Source organism: Saccopteryx leptura, chromosome 13 (genome assembly GCF_036850995.1).
Source record: "Saccopteryx leptura isolate mSacLep1 chromosome 13, mSacLep1_pri_phased_curated, whole genome shotgun sequence".
NCBI classification, from domain to species: Eukaryota; Metazoa; Chordata; class Mammalia; order Chiroptera; family Emballonuridae; genus Saccopteryx; species Saccopteryx leptura.
Window position 1 is genome coordinate 55,519,596 of NC_089515.1, and position 9,229 is coordinate 55,528,824.

At 43.9% G+C, this 9,229-nt stretch overlaps 1 non-coding gene across 1 annotated transcript; it reads right to left on the minus strand.

Annotated features, from left to right (window-relative positions):
- Window positions 1-5,179: 5,179 nt before the first annotated feature.
- LOC136385191 (small nucleolar RNA SNORD109A) lies at window positions 5,180-5,246 on the minus strand. The gene has a single exon (XR_010747790.1). It is a non-coding gene; the product is annotated as a small nucleolar RNA SNORD109A (small nucleolar RNA).
- Window positions 5,247-9,229: the final 3,983 nt, after the last annotated feature.

A 9,229-nucleotide genomic window follows, 5' to 3' on the forward strand; every position in this document is an offset into this window, starting at 1 on the left:
AGAAAAATCTGGAGACCTCACCTCACCCTGATAGATGAACTTGAGACCTTGAGGAATCAAAATTCGAGGCCAAAGGGAAGTTTTAAATCCCTGGCTGGGTGTTAAAGATATATCCCATCGTACACAGAGGGACTTTCTGCACATATAGGGAGATGCAGTAATGTTTTCAGGTTTGCAAACGAAGATTCTGTGCAATTATTAGCTGGCCAATGATGTAATAGAAAACAGTCTTCTTTTTTTAATTTTTTAAAATTTATTAATTTTAGAGAGGAGAGAGAGAGACAGAGAGAGAGAAGGGGGGAGGAGCTGGAAGCATCAACTCCCATATGTGCCTTGACCAGGCAAGCCCAGGGTTTCGAACCGGCAACCTCAGCGTTCCCAGGTCGACGCTTTATCCACTGCGCCACCACAGGTCAGGCCGAAAACAGTCTTCTGTGGCCATACACCCAGAACAACAACTACCACAAGAACCAACAACAAGCCCCAGGAAGGGGGTAATGGCCTAATTTCCAGAGTTGTTCCATTATAGCACAATATATAAAATAAACTTAAAGATATGCCAATTAAAATTACCCAGTTAAAGGAATAGGGGAAATAATTTAGCCTCAAAGTTGTGAGGGTCTCATCAAGTGCACTAACATAAGCATAAGAAGTATCACAAGGCTTGACCTGTGGTGGTGCAGTGGATAAAGCGTCAACCTGGAAATGCTGAGGTTGCCGGTTCAAAACCCTGGGCTTGCCTGGTCAAGGCACATATGGGAGTTGATGCTTCCAGCTCCTCCCCCCTTCTCTCTCTCTGTCTCTCTCTCCTCTCTCTCCCTCTCTGTCTCTCTCTCTCCTTTCTAAAAATGAATAAATAAAAAAAAAAACACAGAAGTATCACAGGAGAAGAGAGAAAGGAACAAAAAGCATATTTGAAATGGTAATTGCCAAAACTTCCCAAAGCTGATGAAAAAATGGTCATCTGCCTATACAAGCAGCCCAATGAACTCCATGTAGGATGAACTCAAAAAGATCCATGCTAAGCCACATCGGAATGGAAATTGTTAGAAGCAAAAGAAAACCTTCAAAGCAGCACCAGAGAGGTGACTCATCACAGTCAAGTAATCCTCATTAAGATCAACAATGAATGTCTCAACAGAAAAAGAGGTCAGAATGCAGAAGGATGATACATTCAGAGTCCTGAAACAAAAACACCTTCTACCAGGAATTCTTTTTTTTTTTTTTTTTTTTTTTTTCATTTTTTCTGAAGCTGGAAACAGGGAGAGACAGTCAGACAGACTCCCGCATGCGCCCGACCGGGATCCACCTGGCACGCCCACCATGGGGCGACGCTCTGCCCACCAGGGGGCGATGCTCTGCCCATCCTGGGCGTCGCCATGTTGCGACCAGAGCCACTCTAGCGCCTGGGGCAGAGGCCACAGAGCCATCCCCAGCGCCCGGGCCATCTTTGCTCCAATGGAGCCTTGGCTGCGGGAGGGGAAGAGAGAGACAGAGAGGAAAGTGCGGCGGAGGGGTGGAGAAGCAAATGGGCGCTTCTCCTGTGTGCCCTGGCCGGAATCGAACCCGGGTCCTCCGCACGCTAGGCCGACGCTCTACCGCTGAGCCAACCGGCCAGGGCAGAATTCTTTATTTGACAAAAAATTTCCTATAGAAATGGAGAATTAAGACAAAAGCTAAGAAAAAGTTGAGAGCAGACGTGCCCTACAACAAATGTTAGAGGGAGTCCTGGAGCTGAAATAAGTAAGTAACCGACAGTAACTTGAATCCATCAAGAAATAAATAGTAACAGTAAAGGTAACTACACAGAAAAACAAAAATCTTGTAACTTCTTTTTCCTATCATATTTTTAAGAAACTACATAAAAATAGTAAGCCTATTGTCCTGAATATATGTATAAAAGCATAGTTCGTGACCCTGGCCGGTTGGCTCAGTGGTAGAGCGTTGGCCTGGCGTGCAGGAGTCCCGGGTTCGATTCCCGGCCAGGGCACAAAGGAGAGGCGTCCATCTGCTTCTCCACCCCTCCCCCTCTCCTTCCTCTCTCTCACTCTTCCCCTCCTGCAGCCGAGGCTCCATTGGAGCAAAGATGGCCTGGGCACTGAGGATGGCTCCTTGGCCTCTGCCTCAGGTGCTAGAGTGGCTCTGGTTGTGACAGAGGGGCAGAGCATCGCCCCCTGGTGGGTGTGCCAGGTGGATCCCGGTTGGGCACATGCTGGAGTCTGTCTGACTGCCTCCCCGCTTCCAGCTTCAGAAAAATACAAAAAAAAAAAAAAAGCATAGTTCGTGACAACAACAACAAAAAGAGAAAATGGAGCAAGATGGAAACAAGTATTTAATATATTATTGAAATTAAATTGGTATTAATTGAACTAGGTTGTTATAAATTAAGTGTTAACTGTTATTTCTAGGGCAACCTCTAAGAAAATAACTCAAACATATATTTAAAAAACAAAGAAAGCAATTAAAATAGTACCAATTATATCTCCTTAAACACACACACACACACAAAATAAAAGATAAAACAACATAGAAGACACATAGAGAAAATGTACAACAATGTGGTAAAAGTCCTTCCATATCAACAACTACAATAAATATAAATGATTTAAAATTTTAAGTAAAAGGCAGAGATTGGCAAACTGGGTTAAAAAAGATGGTCCAACTATATGCTCTCCACAAGAGACACACTTTAGATTTAAACGTACAAATTGGTTGAAAGGAAAATCATTAAAAAAATGTATATCATAAACATAGTAACCTAAAGAGAACTGTAATGCCTATACTAATAGCAGAAAAAAAGTCTTCAAACACAAAATTGTTATAAGAGTCAATAATAAATAAGTAATAGGGTCAACCCCTTTAGAAGACCTAATAGCCCTTAAAAATACACACATACCTACAACAGAGTTCCAAAGCATTTGAAGAAAAACCGTCCTCCGGAATTGAAGGGGAAATTAGACAAGTCCACAATAATATCTGGTTACTTCGGTATCCCACTTTCAGTAATGAATAGAACAATTAGAAGAAAGGTCATTAAGGAAATGGAGGATTGAAACACCATAAATCAACTCTACCTGACACATGCCACTTACTGCATAAATAATGGATGTCAATATACTTCTATACTTTGAGACATCAGCCATCCACCACAAATCTACTTCTGTACTAACGCAGGTAAATATACAAGTAAATATTTGTATAATCATATTTATTAGATCAAAATGTGTTGTAATGTTCCTGTCATTCATATTTATCATCAAGCATTTTCTAAAATTAAATTTACTGGGGTTGACACTGGTTAATGCAATTATACAGATTTCGAGTGTACATTAATGATTTTAAAAAAAATTAAATTATGCATTTTTTTTAATGATGAATAGTCTAGAGTCCATTTCAGTATCTAGTAGGGCTCCTTTCCTCCCCTGATATTACAATTATTAATGTTCGTGGTTATTTTATTAATATTCAGGTTCATGTGAATGACCTGGATAGGCTCTGAAGCAATGACTATGCAGATTTAAATAAATAAACAAACAAGCAACTTTCATGGAAAACTTGAAGAAAGGAAGAAAGTTTGTTACAAAAACTTTTATCTAGAGAAAAACTGAATTTATCCGTTCTTCAAATACAAACCAAGCCTCAGGTGACCTCCATTCTGCAAAACAATGCCAAAGAATATATAGACCACTGTTCTCATTGGTGGATATTTCAATTTTAACAACAAACAAGGGTTCATATGACTTAATATATGAAATGTCACTATCTGTCCAGTTGATTAACCCAAGCTAAAAACCTTTTGTGAGGCCAGCGAAGTATGGATTGTTTAATTTATTTTGTTTTTCATAAAAAAATATATAAAGTGCTTTGTGGTTCTTTATCATTTCAAGTCTTTTTTTTTTTTGTATTTTTCTGAAGCTGGAAACGGGGAGGCAGTCAGACAGACTCCCGCATGCGCCCAACCAGGATCCACCCGGCATGCGACGCTCTGCCCATCTGGGGCATTGCTCTGTTGCAACCAGAGCCATTCTAGCGCCTGGGGCAGAGGCCATAGAGCCATCCCCAGCACCCAGGCCAACTTTGCTCCAATGGAGCCTCCGCTGCGGGAGGGGAAGAGAGAGACAGAGAGGAAGGAGAGGGGGAGGGGTGGAGAAGCAGATGGGCACTTCTCCTGTGTGCCCTGGCTGGGAATCGAACCTGGGACTTCCGCACGCCAGGCCGACGCTCTACCACTGAGCCAACCAGCCAGGGCCATTTCAAGTCTTTATGACCTTAGAAAGGTCTCATAAAATTTAACATCTAACTTTTAACATAAAAAAAAAAAATCTCAATTCTTAATGACAGAAGCATAGCAATGATCCATAATGTTATAGATCTGAATGCAGTGATCAGCATGCAATGCTCTTCATCACGAGTCAACGTTCAGAAACCATAATAATTGGAAATTTGTGGCTTATTCTCACAGAAAGAATATTTCACGGCAATATGGAATTGTAAGAAATAAAATAAACAATTGTTCAAAATCCTACAGTCTACCTAAAACTCTGTTCCAAATTGAGAAATGAGAGGGAAGGCACTCACCAGAAAGAGGACACACTGTGCAGAGATTCACCCAGGAAACCCTCAACAGATCAACACGGAGACCTCAGGGTGTGGCCCCAGAGCACGGGGCAGGAAGTCCCAGGGACCCCTGGTGCAGCACCTCAGTTCCGTTCTCCGATGTGGGAGGTCCTCACATGCCAGCTCTCCGGCCTCCGGGGAAGAAAAGGATGAAGAAAATGCAAAGACATCATCTCGGGACATACTCCAGAGTAAAAACGCAAAGCACTGCAATTCATTCCCTTGTTGACAAGCAACACAGGCAGGCTGGGCTCCTGCCTCTTCCCCCAGCACGAATGAGACACCGGCTCCCTTCTTAACTCAGTCTCTACTTCGTTCTCTGGCTCGTTATTCCAGAACGGAGTGAGTCCCTAAATACCAGGACCTGTGTCTACAACACCCTGTTCACCGTGAACAGAGCACAGCAAGGCTCGGATCACCAGTCACATCCAAAGCGGCTTCCCGCCTCATCGGACAGGGTGCGCACGCCTTGCGCACAGCCGGGCTGTGTCACCACCGAAGGGGCGCGACATCAAGCCAGGCTTGGCCGGTCTTATTTGTCCCGCGAGAGGGCCCCAGATCTGGATCTCAGATTGACATCTGCAACGAGTCCCTCAGCATCCTCAGACAGCTGCGCTCATCACGGATCCAGACAAGACCCTCCCCCCACCGACAAATAAGCATTTCCGCAGCCAGGCTCCCCGCATGCGGGTTTGTCGCCTACGGCCCACGGAACAGAGGGCGGGAAAGTGCAGCCCACACGCTCCAAGTTGGCTTCGAAAAAGAAATTCTTATGTCATAAACGAAAGAATCAATGACGAAGATTCCTTGAACAAAGTTGCCAAAAAAAAAACCCTACCATGCAATGCTCTCCCTGAGCCCCTGGAGAAGGTGCCCCAAGACTTTCAAGTGCTAACATCCCTGACCACAAGACACACACAGATACATTTCAAAAGCACTGGAGTAGCTAGCTGCTCACCTCTCTTCCCTGAAGTATGATGACTTTTTTTTTTTTTGCCTTGCACCTGCAGCAAAACATCAAAGAATGATCAATTGGATCAGGAAAATACATGAAACTCCTGTAACAAGCAAGTACCAGAGTTGGAATGCTGTCGTCATCGTTCCTCACACTGGAACCCCTGCAACTTCTGGTCCTTGACACACAAGTCAGCAGTGGCTTGGCTGTTCACGACCGTTGATGGCCAGGTAATCTCTCTGCATGAGACAGGCTGACGCTGTCTTCCCTCGAAGAAAGACTTGGTGAGGGTGCTCTGCGCTGGGGGGGAAAGGACAGACGACAATGGGGTTAGAAGAAAGAGAGAGAGAGAGAGAGAAACTGAAAAATCTACTACAAACCGCGTGTCTGAGCTGGCCCAACCAAGGACAGGCATCAACAGATGAGACGGGCCGTTTGTAACGTGGAAATTATAAAGAGAACCAAATGGAGAAGGGGATCAGAGGGCACACAGAAGAGAGCTAAGATGAAGGTGGCACAGCCTCCCTTAGAATGTCACCAAGGTTCCCTTTGACGTCCTTTTACAGAAATCACAGAAATGAATGAAGGCGACGGTTCATTACTGCATCTATTTAGCCTGACGACTTCATCTTGAACATTCCCTCAGTGGTGTGAAAGCGACAGCACGTGGTCCCATTACTGCATTAACTTGCATCGCTTTGTTGAGATACTTACTGTCTGCCAGGTTCTCTTTCTTGGAACTGGTAAGCACAGTGTGTCCGTCAAGTCATGGCGCACTTTTGACCGGTCACAGGAAAGCAACGAAAGACGATAGAAATGTGAAATCTGCACCAAATAAAAGGAAAACTCTCGGCCCTGGCCGGTTGGCTCAGTGGTAGAGCGTTGGCCTGGCGTGCAGAAGTCCCAGGTTCGATTCCCGGCCAGGGCACACAGGAGAGGTGCCCATCTGCTTCTCCACCCCTCCCCCTCTCCTTCCTCTCTGTCTCTCTCTTCCCCTCCCGCAGCCGAGGCTCCATTGGAGTGGAGTTGGCCCGGGCGCTGGGGATGGCTCTGATTGCGGCAGAGCAACGCCCCAGATGGGCAGAGCGTCGCCCCCTGGTGGGCGTGCCGGGTGCATCCCGGTCGGGCGCATGCGGGAGTCTGACTGCCTCACCGTTTCCAGCTTCAGAAAAATAAAAAATTAAAAAAAAAAAAAAAAGGAAAACTCTCCCAGTTTCATACCTATTCAGTGCAGTTCGATGTGGGCTCACGCACAGATTTTTTAGGGCTCCTCAGGTAGCTATCCCGTATAGCCTCTACAGACTCGTCACTGACTGATGGCCTACCAGAACGGGGTTTCTCCACCAAACTGCCGGTTTCCTTCAACTGCTTATCCCACCGAGTAATGTTATTCCTATGTGGTGGTGCTTCATTATAAATGCGCCAATATTCATGTTGCACTTTGGTCACGGATTCGAATTGAGCAAGCCACAGAACACACTGAACTTTCCTCTGTACCGTCCACATCTCGACTGTCATGGCTGTGGGCTGCTCCGCTGTCGACACGGTGTGACGTCATCATCTGCACATGCGCACATGCTGCCACATCATCCTACAGAAACTGAGAGGGTTTTCCTTGTATTTGGTGCAGATTTCACATTTCTATCGTCTTTTGTTGCTTTCCTGTGACCAGTCAAAAGTGCACCATGACTTTACGGACACACTGTATATCACGAAGGAGATCGCGGCAGACCTTAAAAGTATCTTGTTTCTCCTCAAATCTTCTTCAAGACGTTGAAGTATCCTTGGATGGCTCCTGGTTGAGGCAGTTGCGATGATGATTGCCCAAAATGTTGGTTTTTTACCTTATTACCATTCCTAGTTTTCCGCTGCAAAGAACTTTTACTTTTTACTCTATTTAAACTATTCCTTCCTTCCTTCATTCACTTGTTCATGTTAGTTTAACAGCACTGTCAATATCTTACCGTCGTTAACCAGATTCCCCATCCTTGAAGAGACTGACGGCATCCAAACATCTCCAAGGTGCATCCAAGTCCAAGCCAGAGGTGGATTCCCTGCTCACTGTCCACCATACCTCCTTGGCCGACACAGCCTGGACCCATCGTGATGCTGTCTCCTGCCTTCCTGTCCTTATCTCCTGCTTTCCATATTCCCAGCATTCCACTGGGAGTATCACATCTAGTCCATGCTCTCAGAATACCAGGAGATAAAAAGGAGAAGTTAGAATAGCATAGCACACCCTCCTTTACTTTATAAACTGGCCAAACTTCTAAATATACCCTAGCCACTGGGGTGGTGTTAGCATAGTTCCCCTGCTTATCACTATGGCCACCATCGCCACGCCTAGATTGGAATGACTAATTCATTGTCCTTGCAAGACACCAAGGGTTATGATGTGAAAAGCATCCGAATAAAGACAGAGAACTGGGGTGATAAGGCAATGAACTGGTTTTGGGAAACACATTCCAAAGTGAGTAGATGATTTAGAATCCAGACCATGTGGTCATAAATTACAAATGGAAAAAAATACAACAGATGATGGCATTTTCATGTATATCCTTGGGGGGATTACTTCTTCACTCTGAGACCCCGATGGACTTTCCCCCTGATATCTGCAATATTTGTCTTGGCATTGCCTGCTGTTGGGTCTATTCCAAGGTTAGTTTCTTCCATTTAGTGACACGCCTCTTACTTGCCATTTCTCTTGGAATTTTATCTCGATCCCTATGGTATCTCACTACTCCGTGTCAGTTTCTACAGGGAAAGATGGTGGCCCACCTCCTAAGCACCAGTACTCCTTTCTAGAGATCCTTCTTCGTAGGATTACACCACAAAATTTTCCACAAATCCATGTCCTGCTCATCCCTGTCTCCTGCGCCTGTGACATCTCAATACTCACACTTGTTAGCCTGAGAAATCGCACGTGAGAATTCTCATGGCTCTGACCCTCAAGTCAAAGGGAGAGTGAATATGACCTCAGAAATGTGCATTTTCCCACCAAAAAACATGGTTTTGCTCCAGTGATTCAGGAAAAAATAGGAGTATTTTTAATTATTCCTTTACAAAGTTGTGATTTTAAAATTAAGAATAGGATAAAATTCCATACTCAAACTCAATCTCAAACTCAGCTTCTTTAATTTTTTAAAAGGAAACCGTTTTAACCATGCGGCATGGTTATTCTAAGTATTATTACATAAGATAATCTATAAAAGTGTTCATCTCAGCGTGCGATAACATACTAAGAACTCAAAAAGTGCTATATATAATTAAAATAAATATATTTGAAAATACAGACAACACTCCCACAAGTGAAACAATAAAATAAGGACCAGAAGTCACTATCATCATTTTAAAAATATTCTTCCTATAGTATTAGTTTATTGACCATATCTGAAGAAGTACATACATGTATCACGTCACACGAATGGAATACAATAGTAATGCCTAACACAAGGTAACTTAGTCACTGGTGGGAAAACAAACTTTTGAAAAACCCAGATTTTTTTCACATCTATTAATTTGAACATATGTAACTAGGTATCACCGATTACAAAGCCAATTGAGCAAATGAATCATTACTAATTCACCCAGCAGCACGACTTGATAAACACATTGCTTACAATTTTACAAGTACAACTAAGATTGCAATGAGTACTA